This window comes from Protopterus annectens, chromosome 1.part1 (assembly GCF_019279795.1).
Source record: "Protopterus annectens isolate FY-2018-M chromosome 1.part1, PAN1.0, whole genome shotgun sequence".
Lineage (NCBI taxonomy): Eukaryota > Metazoa > Chordata > Ceratodontiformes > Protopteridae > Protopterus > Protopterus annectens.
Window position 1 is genome coordinate 653736478 of NC_056726.1, and position 21302 is coordinate 653757779.

A 21302-nucleotide genomic window follows, 5' to 3' on the forward strand; every position below is an offset into this window, starting at 1 on the left:
GATCAACTACTGGCCATGGTGCACAGGATAGTTTATAGGAGCTATGAATGACGCCTGCACCGGATTGAGGGCAGGCTTGACAACTTGGTGGGGCCTGGTGGCCCTGGTACCCAGCCTCCAACACAGCCACCTTCGGGGCAATGAAGGAGCAGTGTTGACTCCCCATAGATGGGGATGTCATTCATACTGCTGCTGTCTGGAGGCACATGCCTTTCAGATTTTACAACACCCTCCCCATCCAAAGTGTTTACTCACCTCATGTGTCACACACCATACCTGTTTGCTGTCTTATCTGTCTGCAGTTGCATGCTCTCCTACACAACTTATGGCCCCACACACATGTACCTACATGGCTTCCCCAACATTCCACTCTCTCCTTATAAAAACAAAAAACAGGCATCTGCCCCACAAAAAAAAATATCACCCCATACATAGCTCTACATTTCGCACACTGGACATGACTAATTTGGTCGACTTGGCTTGACTACACCTTTATGTTGTCCTCACCCCTCTGTTTGCGGTTTGAGAGTCCAAATTCATCCACAAAATCTTTCAAACTTCACAGCTGTTACTGTGTGAAAAATGGAAGTGTACCTGGGCCTCTGATGCAAAAATACACCAGTAGACAGGCAAATAACTAATAATGGCAGAATGTGAGGCCTGGTATACCACGTAAATATTCCCTTTTACCTGAAAAATCTTTAAACACACCTGCTAATGCATCCATGGCACAGTACATATGTTCAACTGGGACCCTGCTGCAGAACAACTGCCTTTGACAGCCATGCACATACTGATGGATGCAGACAAAGTGTGTCACAGCCTGTATGTCTGCACATATATCTAGCAACTACACCTGTAGCTCAGTCTGTTAAATGTCTTGCATACAGAACATTTTGCTACACACAGTCCTGGGTTCAAATCCAGTGTGTTGTATATCAAGTACATTGTTGTGAAGACAGCAAGTAATGACTGAGTCTTGCACTTTTAATCCCCATAGGTTACTGCTACTGAATTATCTGCTACCCAGTTTTAAAAGTCAAAGGCCTGCAGGTAGGGACATACTGCACATATTCATATATCCTAACTATATGTCGCTTACTACTCTGTTATTGGCACTGTTGCATAACAGATAAAAGCACATGCCTCGATTCCATTGTAAAGATTACCCCTACCCTGGGTCTGCTGTAATGACAGGGCTGTCACTGCTGCCACAGTTACACTTACAGCTTGCTGACCTCCAAACTGTTCACACTCTCCCCTATGTGTCCTAGGCTGCAGCAGCAGTTGCAGCCTGCAGCATACACAGCTGTATGTTAATTTAGCTGCTACAGACCTACCATACCTCACAATCCCCTGGAACTATTGATCTAGACAAAACCATACATAAGAGGGGGGAAAAGGTCCAGTAATAGGGACATGTTTAACAGTTTGCCCCTACAAAGTTAGTGAGCTGATAGAATAGCAGCTACCACATTGGCATGCATAGTCTGATGGATATGACGTGACACTTACATGTCTCTCTCTCTCCTTACTGACCTAAACCCACAATGTTTAACAATGAACCGCCAAATGATCACAATGTCATGGTACACTGGTCAAACATAGACATAACTGTGGTCATACCTCACAAATAACAACAGTGGACAGTATTTGTACCTACCCTCTGTGATGCTGTAGTCTCCACACCTCACTAATGTCCATCTCAAAGACTAAGAAAGGGGCCTAAGCCTACATGAAGGCCTTAAATATTGTAATGTGGTGCCAAGTCATTGGCCAATGAAAGTGCAACTCAGCAGTTTTGGATGCAATTAGCAAGTCTGAACCACTGATTTGTGCACAGGCAATTACCTGGTAATGAGCATTACTTACAAAAGGCAAGCAACTGCCTATGGGGAACACGCCTGTATGTTGTTTTGCTCACACAGACAACAGATTTACAAGCTATTCGCAGAGGAACACTTCAAATAAGGGGTACTTCACTCTATCAGGTATGTAATAGATGTCCCCATATAATGGGAAGCAGATGGTAGGATGGAGGTATGGAGAATAGGGATTACAACAGTAGGCCTGTCATACATCTATGGTATTGGCATGTTGGAGATACTATGCTGTCCAACAGCTATAGGCATGCCACACAACTGTCCCTGCTTTGAGTCAAATCCCATTCCTGCCCCTGTTACACCCTCCTGCAACAGTTGGCTATTGTAGGAAAGCTAGTAGAATCTGTGTTAGACATAGTGACACTAAGTGAGCATGTACACTCCTGTAACATCAAATGGTGTAATATAATTAACATCCTTTCAGTCTGTCAGTGTTACACATAAATAGTTCTGGCATTGTAAAGGTGTCCCTGACTGTCCCTGATGTACTCTGGCTAGATCACTGTTTTGTTGACAGTCGTCCCTCATTGGTTGAGAGCTGTGGCTAATATACCTGTCAACCCCCTACAGCAGGGATTCAGGTCATAGCCATAGTTAATTGGGGGGGGGGGGGACAGGCCCAAACTCACCAACAGAGAATACATATTTGTCATACAAAGTAAGACTATAAATAGATTAACAGATATTACTGTAGTTATAAGTGTTTTCCAAGGGGTCTGGCATGTGTCAGCCAGATTCTCTATTGTCTGACAACAACCGTCAATGAACAGCCAACCATTTGTCAAACATCTGCATGTTTGTGCCAAAAGGACCACATCTATGAGGCACACGTTCACATTCTGCAAACATCTGTATAGTGGAGTGGTATGATGCCTACAGGTAACATATACTACAGCAGGTCTGCATTGCTGTTTGTTGTTGTGGCACACTGGTGTTGTTGTACTGTCCCCATAAAGTTGTAATATCACACAGCTATTTGTCCAATAGTGGCTGTATGACATATTAGTGGAACCTTGCCCATAGGAGCACACCACAGTAGACTGCAGTGATGGGTGTAGAGACATATAGCAGAATCTGTCACTGCACACAAGGAAATACCCAGTATTGCTACTGTCTTGGTGATAGCAACACATGTAGTGTGTTGATAGACTGTGGGGTATGATGTGTGAGGGATCAGTGAATAGTGAAGGTTGTACTGGTTGTGCAGGGTCTGTACATAATGGATGTCCATGTATCTGGTCCTGTCATGTGTTCCCCTCTTGTTGTCTTTCAGGAATGATGTATCACAGGAGGTATGTACCACTCACAGCTGCAGAGAATGCTGTTATCCTGGATGGCCTCAGACTGCATCATCACATTCTGCTATCTAGTGGTTGCCAAAATTGTGACCACTATGCTGCACTGTAGGGTGACCTTGTCAGGTCAGTTAACTAAGTTGGCCAACAGGACAGGACCTATGAGCAGGTCCAACATTGGGCTGCAGATGTGGTCAATGCTGAATGTCACAAGGCAGCTGCTGTGGCCAGGGATCATGCTGCCACTGGTGGAGGGCCTACAACAGAACAACCACTCTCAGCCACAGAGGAATTCCTGGCAAACTTAGAATCAACCACCAGCTCCCAGGCATCCATCACCCCATACATCCTGAAGGTGGCTGCCACAGTGTCCACATCAGAGGAGCATCCAGGTAAGCTTACTTTGTTCACCAGTGTAATACTGTATCAGTCATTGTGGCAGGCTCTGCATACCAGCACATGGGTGTCAAGTCTGTCAGCATTGGGGGAGGTTTGTTTTAATGCACAGTTGTACACACATACACATACTCAGAATGTCAGCAATGTAGGCAGGATCACATTAGCTACTGTACATGTGGATATATGCACATATTACCTTCTAACACTGCAACATTTGGTACTGCTGACAATCCCTTTCCCACACCTTTTCATAATTCTGTCAGGTGTGGCTAGAGTCTGTGGTAGTGTACCTTGTAAGTGTGATACTGTTTTTTTACAGATTATATATTCCCTAAGAATGTTAAGGACTGCCATTTTGCAGAAAGCACAATTGTTATGCTTAGCCAGAGTAGAATAGTTGTATGTTCCATTTTGGAGCAGTTAACTACAGTGCATACAATGGGTAATCGCAGCTGTGTATTTGTACAAACATTAACACATTTGCAGTTATAGTCCTGAAAAAGTATGCGGCCTGCTATGCAGGAGGCAATTACTCCAAGATGCCTGTTTACACACTATAGGGAGATGGTATATACCTGTGGCAGTGATACTACAGCAGGCATATTATTCTCAGGATAGGTGTACTGGGTATTATGTGCAGTTCTATCACATACACTGTCATATTGCATACCTCATAGGTGTATTGTACTGGCAACATTCACCGTATGTAGCTGAAGTGCACGTTATAAAGGGCCTGTCTTGTCTGCGTATGTTGTGTGTTTGTGTGTTGTTCATGAGATCAGTGATGAGAAGATGTGGGACTGGTAATGCAGTTGTGGCTCCTCATATGTATGAGTCTGTGCAGATTACCATACATAATAGTGCAGGTAATAATGTACTGATTTTGTCATCCTCCTCACAGGTGAATGGGTGGGGTTGGAGTCTTTCCCCCTCACATCCTGATGTCAGTGTCCCATCGGACTCTGATGATAATGGTGGCCATAGTGAAGCACAGGCGGGGTTGGCAAGGGTTGAATCTGTTCCAGTGGTTGACATCCCTCTTCCACCCCCATTGTCCCCACACACAGTATGCCCACACATACCCAGTCCCCAGAGGGCACAAATATTGGACAGTCAGATGCTGATGAAATTGAACAGGACAGTGTGACAACTATGGCATCAGTGAGTGTAGACACTGGCCATAGCCAGACAGCTGGTGAGGTCCCACACAGGCAGATTGACAGGGATGCTCGAACAAGGACTGCTGTCCATCCCCCTCCTGTCACAGGTGTCACATCACAGGTCACTCACTCACTGCATGTTTCAGGCCATTATGGAAGCACAGGCACATACCAAATGCAACACCAGATGGACGCTAAGGTTTATGGATGCAGCACAGACTGACAACCGTGACTCCTTCCACTGCATTGGTGATGTCATGGATCATTTCACTGATGTAGTGGACAGACAGTGGGCTGAGACAGTGTCTGTCGTGTCTGTCTTTGCCCGCACATTGTCTGTGCTGGAATATCTGGGTGGAGTAGGGCATCAGGCATGTGGACATAGGTCAGCAACACCATCTGCTGAGAGTCCACATGGCCTTACACAGTCATGCTCCCGTATTGGCAGTACCTCCAGCAGTACAGAGGGGTGTGTGCTGTCCACACCACAACATGGCAGGCCATGGGCACTTGGTCCTGGGCAGTCCCGTGGGGGACACGGGCCCAGCAGACAGCAGTCACCATCAGCTACTAGCATTGCATCATACCTTGGGCATGGTGGTGCCAGTGCCACTCCTGACAGAGCAAAGTTTCCATGTTCATGGCCGGAGATGGCGAACTGTTCACTCTGTCATGTACGGTCCACAGCTGTCCAACATACACTCATGTAGGGCTAACACTGGGCTTGACTGTGTATACGCTCAACCACAAACATCAGTGTCACATGCAGGTCACCAACAGACACACACGGCACCTCTCCATGGCCCATCTAACCAGAACCCCTTCCTGACTCACACACACATGCTGTCAACTGTATGGCACAGCCTAGACCTCTGGCACCCCTATGCCACACCCTGTGCATGTGATGATACATGTGTTGCATCCCTGCCATCCATGCCATCGATGCAGGGACATGCAGATATGTGTCTGATGCACAGGGTGACTACATTACTTTCAATGTACTTGTGTAGTGCAGTATTGTTATGTCATGGCAGGTGTTGTGTGCCACAACAGGTACTGTATTCTGGCATGTGTCATGACTACACAGCAAACCTTTTGTGTATCTTAGTTGCATGATGTTACACTGACAGTATTGTGACAGAATGACAAGTGCATCACGGACCTGTGTATGCTTCTGTTCCAGGGGTTTGAGTGGTTATTCTATGTACACACAGTGGCAGTACAGCTGCACAGGATGGCATGGCAGCACAGCAGAAATATGACATCAGCAAGATATGGCAGTATTCGTGCATGGTTCCCTAGGTGCATATGTGTAGAAGGGTGTGTCGGGGGCAATGGTGGCACCAGCGTAATTATGCATTCATAGTTTGTGACAAGATCTGTACCCTTAATACATGTCACCTGGGTTTTCTGAATGTACAAAGCTAGATGGTGGCAGACAGCAGTCATGCCTATGTGGATGAGGGCAATATAGGACCAGCAGCTTGCCGCAGGGCTGTAAAATCCATAACTATCCCACAGAAATAGCCCATATGGGGATATCTGTAGTGATACAAGGGGATATATCTGTACTCACACACAGACTAGAACTCCTACCTATCTACTATTACACACTATAGCTCACAGTACTTATTGTTTGTGCCACAGAGTTTATCTGATATTGGAATGTCAGCTAGTACTCTTAAGGTGGATGACATCAGCAGGCCTTGTAGAGGAGGGGATTTAGAGGCCAGCAGCTAGTCTTAGGCCCATAAAATGCATGGAGATAGCCCATAGAGTAGGGACATGTATGAAGTGCTGCAGATGTATATATGTATACACAGAAAAACACAGAGTTTGCTGATGTGAAATTAGATCCCCTACCTATCTAGTATTACACACTATAGCGTGCCATATTTATTGCATGCACCACAGAGTTTATCTGTTGTTAGATAGTCAACCAGTCCTCTTAAGGTGGATGACATTTGCAGGCCTTGTAGAGGAGGGAATTTAGAGGCCAGCAGCCAGTCACAGGGACATAAAATGCATACCATTGCACAGAGACAACCCATATGAGCATGTCCATAGTGCTGTGAGGGATATATTGACACACACACATACACGCACACACACACACACACACACACACACACACACACACACACACACACACACACACAGTTGGAGTATGTAAGATTAGAACTCCTACCTAACTAGTACTATAAACTACAGATCACAGTACCTGTCTCATGCACCACAGGTTGTATATGTTGATGCAGGCACAGTACTTGTGGAAAGTGGCCTTGTGTTAGACAGCATGTGTGTCCTGCAGAGTGATACTGCTTGGTACTGTTATTGTAATTTCCTAGGGGTGGGATACCTGGTAATATCCCTGATATGTATGTACATTTACCAGTCTGGCCATATGTGGCTGTTTGTAGGTTGATAGGCAGACATGTGGCCAGGGGCAATATGGCCTGTCCAAGGACTGCATTGCACCCATTGTACATTACACCACCTGCATACCTATGTTTGTCTGCAGGGTGACAGCTTACAAGCTCAGGGGTCTGTGGGTGAGTGAATTATGTACTGTTGTGACCTTGGTCTGGTGCCATCAGACAGCTGTTGTGATGTGTATGTGATAAGGTATGTGGGAACATTCATAGATCCTCACCCATATCTATATCAATGTGTACAACAGGGTTGTCTCCTTAAATGTAGTTATGTATGTCAGTAATGTAAATGTGTTTTGTAGAAGTATGTGGGGAGTCTATGTATCATTGTACTTTATATAGCTATATATATACACCTTATCATATATATATTTGTGTGACATACTGATAGAGACACTAATCAAGCTTGAGGGGGATAAGGATAGACAGATATGCATACATAGCTGTATGTCTGCACATAGTTCCACATAGCAGGTCTTTGGGCAGTAGAGGCAGCAGACTTGTGCTCAAGTTAGATAAGTGTAGGAGCATGCCCAGTGTGATTCTCAGTACTTACAAGGTCACTCCAGGCCAGAACTACCTGTATTCCAGTCTGGGATTATTGTGTGCAGCAGGCCATTGGCTGCTGCACCTGTTACCACAGTACCGCAGTTGTCTAATATTGTCCATGGCATTCCCCGTTTGTTTGCTGACCTTAATATGTGACTCAAACTTCAGAGCTGTAGAGAGCTTCATGGACTGTCCAGACTCTTGCCGCATATTTTTGGTCTGTTTCCCATAACCATTGTTGTTTTCTGAAAAATTAATGACAAATCAGTCAAGATTGAAATAAATTGATACTGACAGTTATTTGAGTTTCACACACCATGCACAGCAGGTGAGTCATGTGAGTGCAGGACCTGTTATTCTACCCACATTCTGTGTTTGTGGGAGAAATTATTTTAAACCTGTCCCAAGTTGTGGGCCTTGGTCCCACTTTTATTCACTTTATTTGGCCAGATTTCCTGCTGTAAGAGGTTGAGAGGTATGATGTGGCTGGGGTACATGATGAAACACCACACGCAGGGTGACAGTCTGCATACCACTCCCTGTACATTTTATGCAGAATGTCCAGCATTTTGCCCCATATCCCTGCTGTGTTCCTCATACATTTGTGGATTCCTGGTACTATACTGTACATCGTTCACTGACTTGTTGTACCTACTGAGACTTTATACTGATGGCCTTTACATCCTGCAGCTAAACTGACCTGTTGCAGCCTGCTGTAAACTAGCCACCTGCTAGGTTACTCAGAGCGTGTATAATGTCTGTCTGTAGGTGTAGCCCTTTGTGCCCCGATTCACTCTGGCTTTGTCCAGCTTTTTTGCAGTAGCAGATTGAGGGGTTATGACAGTCTGTGGGACTACCTCCATATGAGTACCTCACATGCAAAATATGTTGGATGCTGCCAGATTCAAACCATCAGTATCATCACACATGCTACTGTCCCTGGCCCACTTAGCCACACTGGCCACGAGACAGATGGGTTTCTTCCCTTACACTATCAACAATATAGGGGAATTTTCTGATCTGCTGGTATATCATTGCAGACTTACTGTTACAGCAGTTGTATGGCAATACTGATGTGTTTAGAGTGGGGGACGAATAGCCTATGCTCTGCTGGCATAGACAGTTGCACAATTGTCCTGTGAAGCCACTGTTTGCATCTCTCTGGACTACTGTCATGGAGTTTCCAGCCATGTGGCCTAGTGGCTATTATGGGGCACATACTAGTGAACAGAGTTCCTGTTGTCCTAAGTGGCTGTTAGATCTGTACAAGTAGCCCAGTATTCCACTAAAGATCTCTGTAAGTAACCCAGTAACACACTGTATATAGTCCACTATATTCCCTTGCATACATGCAGCAGGTCCATACATATGCTACCATATTGCAGTACCCCTTACAAGTGGTGTACAGGAGAGTGACTTACCTTGCAAATGCAGCAGTTGACAGACCTGTAGTTCAGGGCTCACTCTGTCTGATGCAGGCAGTCCACAGCCAATACATGGTGAGGTAAAGGTTGTGTGGTCTGGCTGGCATCATTTATACTGACATGTATGTGAGTTGGAGTATGGTTTCAGTCCCTAGGATACTAGGTTGTCAGTGCATGTGCAATGTGTTGTCTCTTGGCCAAGGCCAGAGCATATTGGGCATGCCTATGTCTGCCTACAGGGACAACCTCAGGGGGTTAAAAAAGCAACAAGGCAGGATTCACCAAACGCGATTTTATTCTTAGAAAATACAAAACTCTGACATCTCGGCCTTCGCCTTCCAGGAGTATGACACAAATGAAAACCTCAGGGGGTTCCTCCTCCGAGTCTCTATGTTGGTGTGGCTGTGGTGACCTAGGCACTGGTGGGGGGGGGGGCTGTGCATCCCTTCCCTTTGCTGATCCTGCTGCAGCTGTTTCCACAGGATCATATTGTGCAGCATGGCACATACTGTGAACATCTGTGCATATGTGGCTGGAGAGTACTGCAAGGCTTCCCCAGATATATCGAGGCACTGAAACTGTGACTTCAGCAGCCCAAACACATGCACTATGATGTTTCTGGTTTGCGTGCGTGCCTCATTATGGCATTCTTCGGTGGATGTACATGCACTTTTGATGGGTGTCATCATCCACAGTTCCAGTGTGTAGCCAGTATCCCCAAGTGAATGGCTGTGTGGGATGTCCCCCCTAGCAAACATATGGTACAGCTGTGATGCATGCCAGATACTGGAGTCATGATAACTGCCAGGAGTGCCAGTACACACATTCATGATAATGCCCTGGGCATTGCACACAACCCAGCAGTTGATGGAGTGATACCCCTTGCGGTTGATGTAGATTCTACCCTCTTCACCAGGTGATGTGTACATGAGTGCAATCGATGACACCCAGTACCTAAGGGTAGTATGCTATGATAGAAGAGTCACATACTGCTGGCCCTCTCCTCAGGGGTGTGGGGAAGATAAATGTGCTCACTGGCATGTGGCAGCATGGCATCCAGTACCCTGGAAGCAGATGCCTGTGAGACCCCCCCCTTCATATCCCCAGTCAGTCTTTAGAAAGTACCTGTAGCTAGTATCCTAAGGGCTATACCTACCTTTGTTTCCAGTGGGATGGGTTCTCCTCTGTTGGCTCTGGGTCTGAGTTGAGGGAGGCAGAGGTCACTGATTTGTTGTAGTATGTCCTTGTCCACCCTGTAGCACTCTACAATCTCCAGCTCATGTAGCTCCTGGTAGGTTACCCTGGGCCTGAACACTCTTCTCCTTCTCAGTCTAGGCTTATGGTCAGCATCAGCTGCACTGACCTCAGCATCTAGCACATACATATGTAGCAAACCTGCAGCAGCCCCTATCATTCTGTAGGTTAAAAATCCCAAGTCTGTACTCCAGTGGTGCAGACTATGGGGAAAATCAGATCGTAGGATTTATGCATACTTTATAGTGCTCTGCTGTAGGTGTACTCTGTTTGATTGGCTAGCTATGATGCATTCCACTTACCAAGTACATCATTAAGGGGTTTAATGGCCCTAGTTTAAGTGAATCAGGGCTCATCAGTAATTACTATATCATTGGCTTTCTCAGACAATTTATTTGACAGCCTTTCTTGCTGAGCATTGTGGTGTGCCATGCAAACCTGTGCCGCTGAGATATACAAAACTTAGCACTGAGCAGACATGCCCTCATGACAGGTCATGCTCAGCATGGCTGTGTACCGTGCAAACACACTGAAACCCACTGAAACACGTGCCCCTAAGTTAAACAAAGCTTAGCAGTCACCAGACACCCCCCCCCCCAGTGCCAAGCAGCATTGTGCTCTACGCAAACAGGTGCCACTGAGCTCCAATTAACTTAAACGTTTGTGGACACACCCCCTTTTGATGTCAGCTACCTTTTCTGTGGACACCAACACGGTTCTGTGCCTACACTAAAAGGATCTGCGGACACAGATACCCATTTGTACTATTCAGTAACCCTAGCTTATTTGCATACAGATCCGTGCACAGTACCCGGTAACTGCACAGATTCAGGCCCAGCCTCATTAGCAACCACAGCAGTCCTACATTGTAAATACTCCATACAGGGTCCTCTAATGCATTACTGTTTCATACTCACAAATTCTGTTTTTACAATATTTTTTTATGTTTTTTTTTTCATAATGGCATGTTTACACACTGCAGAGCACCACAGAAACATATCCAGGGTATTAAAATTATTTTACATTATTGTCCATATGGTTTTGGACACACAGTGGTTACTTTTGCATATATCTGTGTCCTCTATACTTTTTCTGCCACTGTAACTACACTTTTGCAGCCCCTAGTGTCATTTTTGCATCCCGTACATGGAATTTTTCCGTGTACATTATGGACATCAGCACGGGGTCTGTACAACTGCCTATCTGCTTGCTGGATCACTCTACCTGCCTCATTTTCATATGTTTCACCTGCTTATGAGGTGATGGGCATGCCACGGACACTTCCGTGTTCTCACACTCGTGCACGCCCCTCATCTCCGTTTACTGGATTGCAAATCTGCTTACTTCCGTGTAAGCACTATGCTACTATGCCTACACTGCAAATAAGTCCATGTAGGATTTATTAAATTCCCCCCTCAGTCAGCATGCTTTTAGATTTGTTCCAGTTAGAACCAGAACCAGAACCTGTGTAAAATACTTTTTTCTCTGTGGACATTTCATCTATTCACGTTCAGATTGTTCAGACATTAGCCTTATTAATCAAGATTAACTGAAGTCTTCTGGGGGAGTTTAATCATATTCATAATCCATTTATTTAATTGGTAGTTGTTAATTGTAGTAGAACACTGATTCCAGTGGTCCTTTTTCAGACTCAGCCAAGGAGCACTGTCTGGTTAAGTGATTTGTTGACAAAGCCAGCATTTAAAAAGTGTCCCTAATTTGAGACTTTTCCCTAATTATGTTTTACTTTGTCCATAACCCAGGATGTTAATGTTCAGAGGTATGTTTACAAAGCACTCATAAGCCATACTTCTGCAATAAATAATGTATGTATATCATATATCTGTAATATTTATAAATTTGCAGCTGTCATTGAAGAGATGTGTTGTGGTGGATGCAGGGTAAGTGAGTGGTGATAGACAGTAGCATGAGAAGTGAAAATTATTGTAAGGCTGAAGATGTCATGGATAGATTGTAGGATAAATTGGGACAGGAGAGTAGAGCTTGGAAATAGAATGAGTTGGGAAAAGAAGCTGTAGGATTTGCCTGCAAGAAAATATACCTGGTGATATCACATTTTACGGTGGATAAATTAGGTTTGTAGAAAGAGATACAAGATTGCTTGAAAGATGCAAACATTACTTAGTTTGAGTGGCAATGAGTTCCACAGAGTAGTTTAGAAGGAACTAGGGGCTCAGTCATCTATTTAATGGAATGTTTTCTAATAGTAATAGTCTTGGCTGGAGGGAAATTCAGATTCATTAAGCTTGCCAACAGAAGTGAAGAGGGGATGAGAACAGTAGCCAAAAGTGTGCCAAGAAATGGGTAGACAGGGAGCCTAAATTTTTGTAGTAGGGCTTGGTTGTGCTATCAATCTCATTGTTGGAGCCCATCAAAGTGACTTGTGGGAGAAAGCTACAGATTTAGACACTGATGCAGTCTTTTAGCTAAAAGAAAATAAATAAATTAGATAGAGGTACAGATAGATAGATAGACAGATAAAGTGTGTGAAAGTGCTTTTATTAGGTTATGTTTGGAAACCACATCATGTCCAGTTCAGACTTAGTAGGCTGAGCAGTAGAGTCATGTTATATTGTAAAGCAGATCATAAAAAGAGCTGTTGCCAAGGCAACCAGTTGAAATATTGAGAATGGTTAATGTTTAGGTTAAGCTAAAATCTGCAGTTCCATGATAAGTGTTTGCTAGCCACAGATTTATATGCACAGTTAGTGAATGATCCCAGTGCTTAACCCAGGTGTGATATGTGGCTTATATCATGGTCATTCAGACCTAACAGGAAAACAGTGGGTAAAAAGAAATAGAATAGGAAAAGAATTAAGCAGGTGTTATAAATTACAGTAATGCAGGAATGTGCACACATCTATAAAGACTGAGTCCTGGGTCCTAAAGGCCATGGTCATGCTTTGGTCAGGATGAAAAGTGCAATATTAGCCAGCATTAATAAGAATGCTACAGCTTTCTTTAAACTCATTGAGTGGCAATGTTAGGAGAAAGACAGATAATTTGGAATTCCTACTTATCAAGTGGTGGAGAGACATCATAGTAGTAACGTGGGATAAATATAGTGCTACCACAATGGCAGTTTGAGTAATACATGAAGTATTGGAAGTGTAGCTTAAATACTACTAAATAATTATGCTTTGGATTCATGGATTTATGCATTGAAATTAAGATGGGGTTTTGGGCCAGGGACGATTTGTAGTGCCAAAGCAAGGAGAGCAGGGACACACACAGGTATCCGTCATGGAAGAGCAGTTCTTTTCTTTGTTGGTTGTGGTACAGATACAAGATAGAATGTCATCTATTCATATATCACACACGGGGAAATTGGGAGGACAGCTAGAGCAGCAAAGCAGTAGAAAGGCTTCTGATCCTTACAAACAGTTTTGTTAGACGTATACAGTAAGATTGTTGGACAGAGCAGTAGTTCAGCACCCTAACAGCAGTGTGAAGGTAGCTGAGCTGTAAAGACAGGATTGGAAGCAGTATCAGAATAAAACACATCTGTACAGACAAATGCAACAACTGGAATGCACATAGATATATCTTACTAAAAGGATACAGGGCCTAAACAACATATCCATGGACCAGCGTAAAGCTCTGTCACTGTACTCAGTATCCTACAGACTGCTAAGAAGTAACCTGTGTCTGGCATACGAGGCATCCCCTGACCCAATACTTATGGATTTACTGTACATCAGCAAGTCAAATACTATCAGAATTACTCAGTCTAGTGATCTAAACCTCTTCTGCAACATCAACAGAACAGATTGGTGGGGCAGGTATATATTCCAAGGATAGTGCTGCTGTGAAACAGACTACCTGTCCACATAAAATAAAGTTCATCCCTGTCCATATTCAAGCACAACTTAGATCTATGGATGGGAAACAGAAAATTTACCCCAGGACTGCCCCCTGTACTACTAATGGTCAGAAGCAGCTCCTAAATAATTTACCATATGCATGGGTCCTTTTATCTATGGTATGATTCCAGTTATTCTCATTAGGGGTAATATTTAATTATTGACCACAGGATGGGTAAGGCCAATCTATAACCTAATGCGATGTTATTTTGAGTACAAAAAGGGAAATTGGTTAGGCTTAAAATGTTCCACAAGGGCAGCTAGGCTACTACTTACCTATGAACCTATTTGTATGTATCTTCATGAATCCATGCCATCCATACCAATGTTGTTCTGCAAATGCACTGCCACACTGTTTGAATTGTGCAAATAAAAAAGTGAAACTATCTGTTCAAACTTGCAAATGCCTAAGAGACCTGGTCTGTAACTGAAAGGGGTTTGTTGACCAGCCGACCTACCCAGTCAACAAAAATTAATAAATAAATAAATATTTATTTATGTGTTATTGACCTTTATTTATATAACATTGAATAAACAAGGTTAGCTTTTCTGCTTTGCACACATTTGAATACTAGTTAGGCTTTAATCCACCATGTGACCCTGAATTGGATAAAGTTGGTAATCTGACAATGCATAAATAAGTAAACTTTAGTTTTTTAGTTTGCTCAACGTGTTCAGCTGTCAATTAGAATGAGCTTCAGTCATGATCTTCCCCCATATTGCTGTGGTTCTTTCTGTACTACTGAACCTGAATCCACTTTTTAGTGTGTGCATCTTGTTATGCTCCTAATTAAATCTGCAAAATAGCAAATTCACTTTCGAGCAGAAGGCGCAGTAATAGGTACTCAGTCCAAATACTGCCCATTCAAATGTTAAAATTGAGAATATGCAGTTAGAATTTGTGTAGCCACAAGTGTGAACTAATGAACCTACTTTTGAATGTCTGCGCTAAACTGTTTTTGATACCGAAAAGAAAGGATGTAAAGTTGGAGTAAGGTGCACTGTATGTACAGGATATGAAAGAAAGGCCTGCTGATAATCTACTTCCATTTCCTATATGCCTAGTAAAGTATGTGAATGGAGGCAGCTGTTCACAGGGTCACTACAGGAGTTGGATGCAACCTGTAAGCATGGATGCATGGATGGATGGATGTGTTGTGTTGGGAATTTTATTGAGTTTATTTTGATGTGAAAAGTATTCAACTTAATATATATTTGGCTCCAATTGATCATATGCTATCATGCTGTGTTCCTTGGTTATTGGTCCACATTGCTACCTCTGCCTTCTACTATAGTGATTGTATCATTAATTCCTCATCTGCTCAACTCCTCTTCTGCTCTGCTCGCTTCACTGTCTGTTCTTTTTTTAATGAGGACAATTTGCCAGTTAAACACAGTCATCATTAGCTTTGCTTGCCAACTTCTATTTTCATTGCAGTTTAATTTAATTTTGTATTTTTTAAATGGGTTAGTGGCCTGGTTCATGAACTTTTTTTTAGCCATGACTGAGGCCAGTACAGCAGACATGAAGACAGTAAGTGTATATTTGTTTGGACAATTTAGTGTAGCTAATTAACCACTAAGCTGTTGAGAGCTGGCAGGAAACTGAACTTTTTACTGAAAAGCTATCCAGACAAAGGGAGAATATTCAAAATTCTACAGATACAGTGACTAGAGGTCATGCTTGACCCTGGAGCTCTTAGGGAGATGATATACCACTGTGCCACTGTGCTGCAAATATCACTTTATCTGCCTTTGTCCTGTATTCTTTCCAGTGGTTTGCTATGATCATAGGATGCCCTTATCCCTACATCTCATTATCTGATTCTGCTGGTGTTACATTTTTGGTCAAAGCTCACCATAACAGGCCTATCTGGCTTTAATTATTATGGTCATCAGTATGTTCATACACATTCGCCTAGATACTTTTAATAGCTCTGCCCTGCCCTACTGTACTGCTATCTTTCTTGGTTCTACAGATTAATCTGTCTTCCTCCTTGACTTCACTTGTAAGCCATCCAGTCACTGAGTGGTAACTGACCTATCTGCCCACTTCTGTTTGCCCGACTAGGATTGCTGGATTGACTTTAATCACCATCATCACATCTTTGCAGCAGCTTTACTCACCTTTGCCATCTCTGTGCATATAATTTGTTTCAGTATTATCTTCTTCCTAACTACCTTTTCACAGCCCTGCTACCAGTGACTTAGTTTCCTTCTCCTTCCTCATCTTCTGCTCTACAGTACATCTTGTTTCTCTCTTTCCTACCTAGCCATATCAATTCTATCTTTTCATCTACTCCTTCCCTCTCTATATATTTACTACCCATTTACCTTATTATTTCACTCTCACTTGTTCCTGTAAATGTTTTCTACGGGCATCAATTCATACAGAAATCCACCTACATCAAATAGGTTTATTGGGCCTCAGAAGTTTAGTAGTAAGTCACTCTGAACACTCTCTGCGCTACAGTAATGGTATTACAAAAGCAAACAGCATATGGTATTTTTCCTAGAAGACCCCATGGCTTTACAATAATGTGTGAATGCATAGGGGGACTAGCCATCCCATCCACTCTTCTTAAACTAGGTCTGCTTATATTCTTTCCTTCCCAGAAGCTGTCAATCACTGTAAAATGACTGCACTTCCTCTTTGTACACATTTCAACCCCAAACTGGCATTAGCATTAACCATTATGCATCCAAGTCTATCACAAGCTGATATAGTCTCTAGATTTATGGTTTTTCTTAACAGGACTATTTTCCCTCTTATAGAAACAGCCTGTCCTGTGTGGTCCCACTTTATACTGATAATCTCCCCTTTAGCCATTACTACCCCCAGTGATCATTGGTTTCCTCTACTGTGACCTTCAATTATGTTCTAGACCTTATTTACTGAAAGTATGGGTATAAAACTGAATATGTTACTGTAAATATGCAGATCTCTAAAATGTTTGGTGGAAAAGGACATTGAATAATTGGTCTTTCCTTACCTTTGGAGACATACACACATACCCTGGGTGTACATATATCAGACAACCTGCTACTTAATTATCCTAATGATCCATATTGGAATAGCAACCATACCTTAAGACTGGTGCACAGCAATGCCAATAGCCTATGGAATAAAATTAGCATACTTTGCAACTGCAGCTGAGCTCATATTTATTTGCTGATACTCTTGAGTTTGAGTCACACTTGCTTACATTTCTGGCTTGATACTGTACTCTCCACAGAGTGAAATTTTATTCACTTGATTATTAATGAGTTCTGTTTGGTCTGAGGTCAGCGCACTTTGGGGGAAGTGCAAGAAAAGCATTATATCACTTACCAGTGTCCGTTTTGTCTCTGAGGTGAACACACCTTGAAGTGAGAATAGTAAAGTAAGAGGATTATAGTAGCTTTGCTTTCCATATGGGGAGCATTCAGGTAGTTTTGCCCCCCCCCCCCCACAAAGAAAATGCTTTTTTTCTCACTTGCTTGAAAATAACAAGGTTTAGTACTTGTATTAAGGAAATGTGTGCACTTGAGTTGCTATTTATTAACATTTGTGCCCAAATTTATTTGATGGGAGCTTGGATGCCCTGAATAGATGCAGTAGATCCATACGATTTGCCTCTACAAAACAGACATACTGGTCATGACTAGAACACACCTTGGGCTGTATATTAATTTATCTGAGGTTCTATTACCAGGTTGCAGTGTTTGCCAATATGAATTTGGGCACAGGTGGTATGGAAATTATATTTGAGGTGCCACGGTATGTTTCCTACACCCACAGCAGAAACAATTTCCTGTTCAAGAGACATCATTACTGTTTTTATCAAAGCTAATTAAACCAAACACCTTACTCTCACCTATGTATACATATTACCTTATTCACCCAAAGACACTGCTGAAGATATATTTCCTGGTTGACTTAAAACATCTGCTATGTGCTAGTCATTACAGGAGTCCTCAGTGTGGACTGACAATGTTCTAATGACGATTACACACAGATACCCTTTTGAGCTACGTCATGGCATTACTGTCATCAGTAGAAATTACAAGGGATCTCATAGGAAAGATATTTTTGAATTTTAATTGTTGAATTTTTAAATCAATCCAATATAAGCAATGTAGGTTTGGGGTAAGCATTCCAAGAATAACCCTATAATTTATCAAATAAATTGTTTTGTTTTTAAACAGTGGGCCTTCTTTTCTTATATGAACTTCAGCTGTGCATAATACTATACATTCTCAAACACCTTTATAAAGCAATTAAAGCATATCTGTCAGTCAAACAAACTTTGCTGTATTCAGTTCTGTTTAAACTTGATATTTATGAACAGATTAATATATAACTTTATTATGTCCTTGCAAAAGTCCTACAAGACCTAAACTCAAAGATTCATGAAAATAGTTTTATAACTAACATTATTTAGTACTTGATTTCTGTCACTGTGGGAATCTGCTGTTTATTTTGCTCATTAACAAGTTAAATTACCACTTACAGACATCAAATGTATGCCTTTTTTCATAATATGTAATGAAAAACATACACCATTGTTTTATACCTTGATTATAGACACTGCCCAGTTCATGTTAACTTCTTCATGAACATCTCATGTATTTTGCTTTGTCATGCTCATTTTCACATTAAATCACCACTAGTAGGAGTCATTTGTATATTTGTGGTTATTGTATGAAATGAAAGACACATGGACAGTACTGCAAATGGTCTGTTGTGAACGATAAACAAACTAAATAAATAAAGAAAACATTTAAAATGCTCATTATATCTTCATTTGAGGCAGTAAACAGCTTGTCTATAACATCCCCCTGCATTTCTAGAGCTGACAGTCATCGGTTTACTATCATAATCTTGAAATGGACTTGGTTGAATGATCGTATCATCGACCCACTTCTGCAAAAACTGACAGTCTTGAACTCCGGTGATGTCTAATTACAAATCAAATGCGATTTTGGGACGATTGTTAACATGGGTTGAGATGGGGTGAGATTTGTACTTTGACAATATTGGAGTTCAACATTGTCACCGTTCGACCTCCAGACTTCGTTCAAAGTGGATTCAACCGAATCCACTTCAAGATTATGATAGTAAACCCAGTCATCCATATTTCAGAGATTAACTGACCCCTATAATAGCAGTTTGTTAAACAAACGTGTCCATTCTTTGGAGTTCAGTAACACCTTTTTTCCAACTTATATACTCAGTGACTTGATCTTTACAGTATGGAAGATAAATATGTCCTCTCAAGCCACTGTAAACCAGCCACTGAGTATACATACACTTTCCCTTTTCCATCTTGATTAATTTGATCTATCTACTTACCCTCTACTTTCAATGGACATGAGAGAGCTACCACTTTAGAAGTTGTTCCATTTCTTTTACATAATTATCAGCCATTTATGAGAATTTTTTTAAGCTAAGCCATAACCAGTTTCACACTAGTGAGCACTTGCATGCCATCTGTGAAGAAAAACATTTTCAGAACCACTGGGAAAGTCAGTCCATATTTAATTTTCTGTTTTCTACACTTCCTGTTAACTAAGCTCTGTAAAGTGTAATCTCTGCTGCAGTGAGACTGCTAAAAAATTAAGGTCTGTAAGGCCTGGCCATCCTTACAGAATACAGCTCTTCCCTGGTTGCCACAGTTGCCATGAACATGTTCCTTTTCATATCACTTTACAAACTGAACTACTTATTTTTTTGCTTGCTATGCTTTTGCTTAGATAAAGGCTTTCTCACTTCCCAGATCTTTGTAAAATATGTCTAGGAGTGCCATCTTTGATTTAATAAAGCCCAAGAAGTCTTCATCTTCCTAACCTTTTGGCTCTTCGCTCAATCTCAGTCTCAAATATTTCATTTTAAATTTATCTTTTTTTTTCTTTTATGCTTTGTTGACCAGGTGAGTTCCTGTTGGCTAGCAGACTGTTTTCACTGGAGACCCAAGGTGGTATTCATATTGACTTGGGCAAATTTGTCAAGGGCACAAAGGAGCTGTTGGACTTTCCCGTGAGAAAATGGAGAGGGGAGAGGGATTTACTAAACCAGAGGGCAAGTTTGAGCTGGTAGGGAAGAGTCATGTGGACTGATTAGTTAATAATGATCTGAATGACATGGAGGTTATGGTGACTGATACTGTAAATGGTGGATTATGAATTCAGATTTTGGAAAAAATTATAAAAGGAGAGCCCAGCGGTAACACAGCTCTTTCATGGTCAGAAGCAGTGGAAACAAATGGCATTAATGAGGATGGTATTTCACTAAAGGGACTCTCATTTTCAGAAGAGAGAAGTGAGTCAGAATTAGACATTGAAGAGAATAGTATGCTGAGATGTGATGAGGCAGAAAATGAGAAAGATTGTATGCAACAAGCAAAGCATAGTTATGCAGCGATGACAGCAGCAATACTTCTAAAAGTAGAGAGATTTATGGTTGAATGAAAGAGACCAATGGTGTGAATATCAACAAAATCACAAAGCTATTGATAGATTATTGGTTCATAGGACAATACTAGGCTATTGGCCCGGAAACTCTTATAAGCCTAGCCAAGAATTTTGCCCATGTTCCCCACAAATCAGCACCTGTTTTCCCTGTCCAGCAGGGACATAGGTGGGATCCAAGGGATGTATTTTCTGTTTCTCATCCAGTCATCCAGGTTCCTCTTAAAGAGGACTAGTGAGGTACTCTGCTTGACATGGAGAGAGAGTCTATTCCACAGATGGGAGAGTCTTTGGGCACAAATCTATTCTGCCAACAAGTCCTATTATTATCACTGACCAGGTTGAGGCTTTGCGTGTGGGTTGTGCGAGTGGAGTTTGCAGCAACTCCATCAAGGCTGGGTCTGAGACAGCCTTGTATGCCAGACACAGATCACCTCTGATCAGTCTGTACGAGACTGAGTAGAGGGACAGGGCTTTTAGCCTATCTGTATAGGACAGGTGTTTCTCCAGCTGCTGCATGTGCTTGGCAAGGTACATGCTGAAGGGGGCATTGTACTCGATAATGGGTCTGA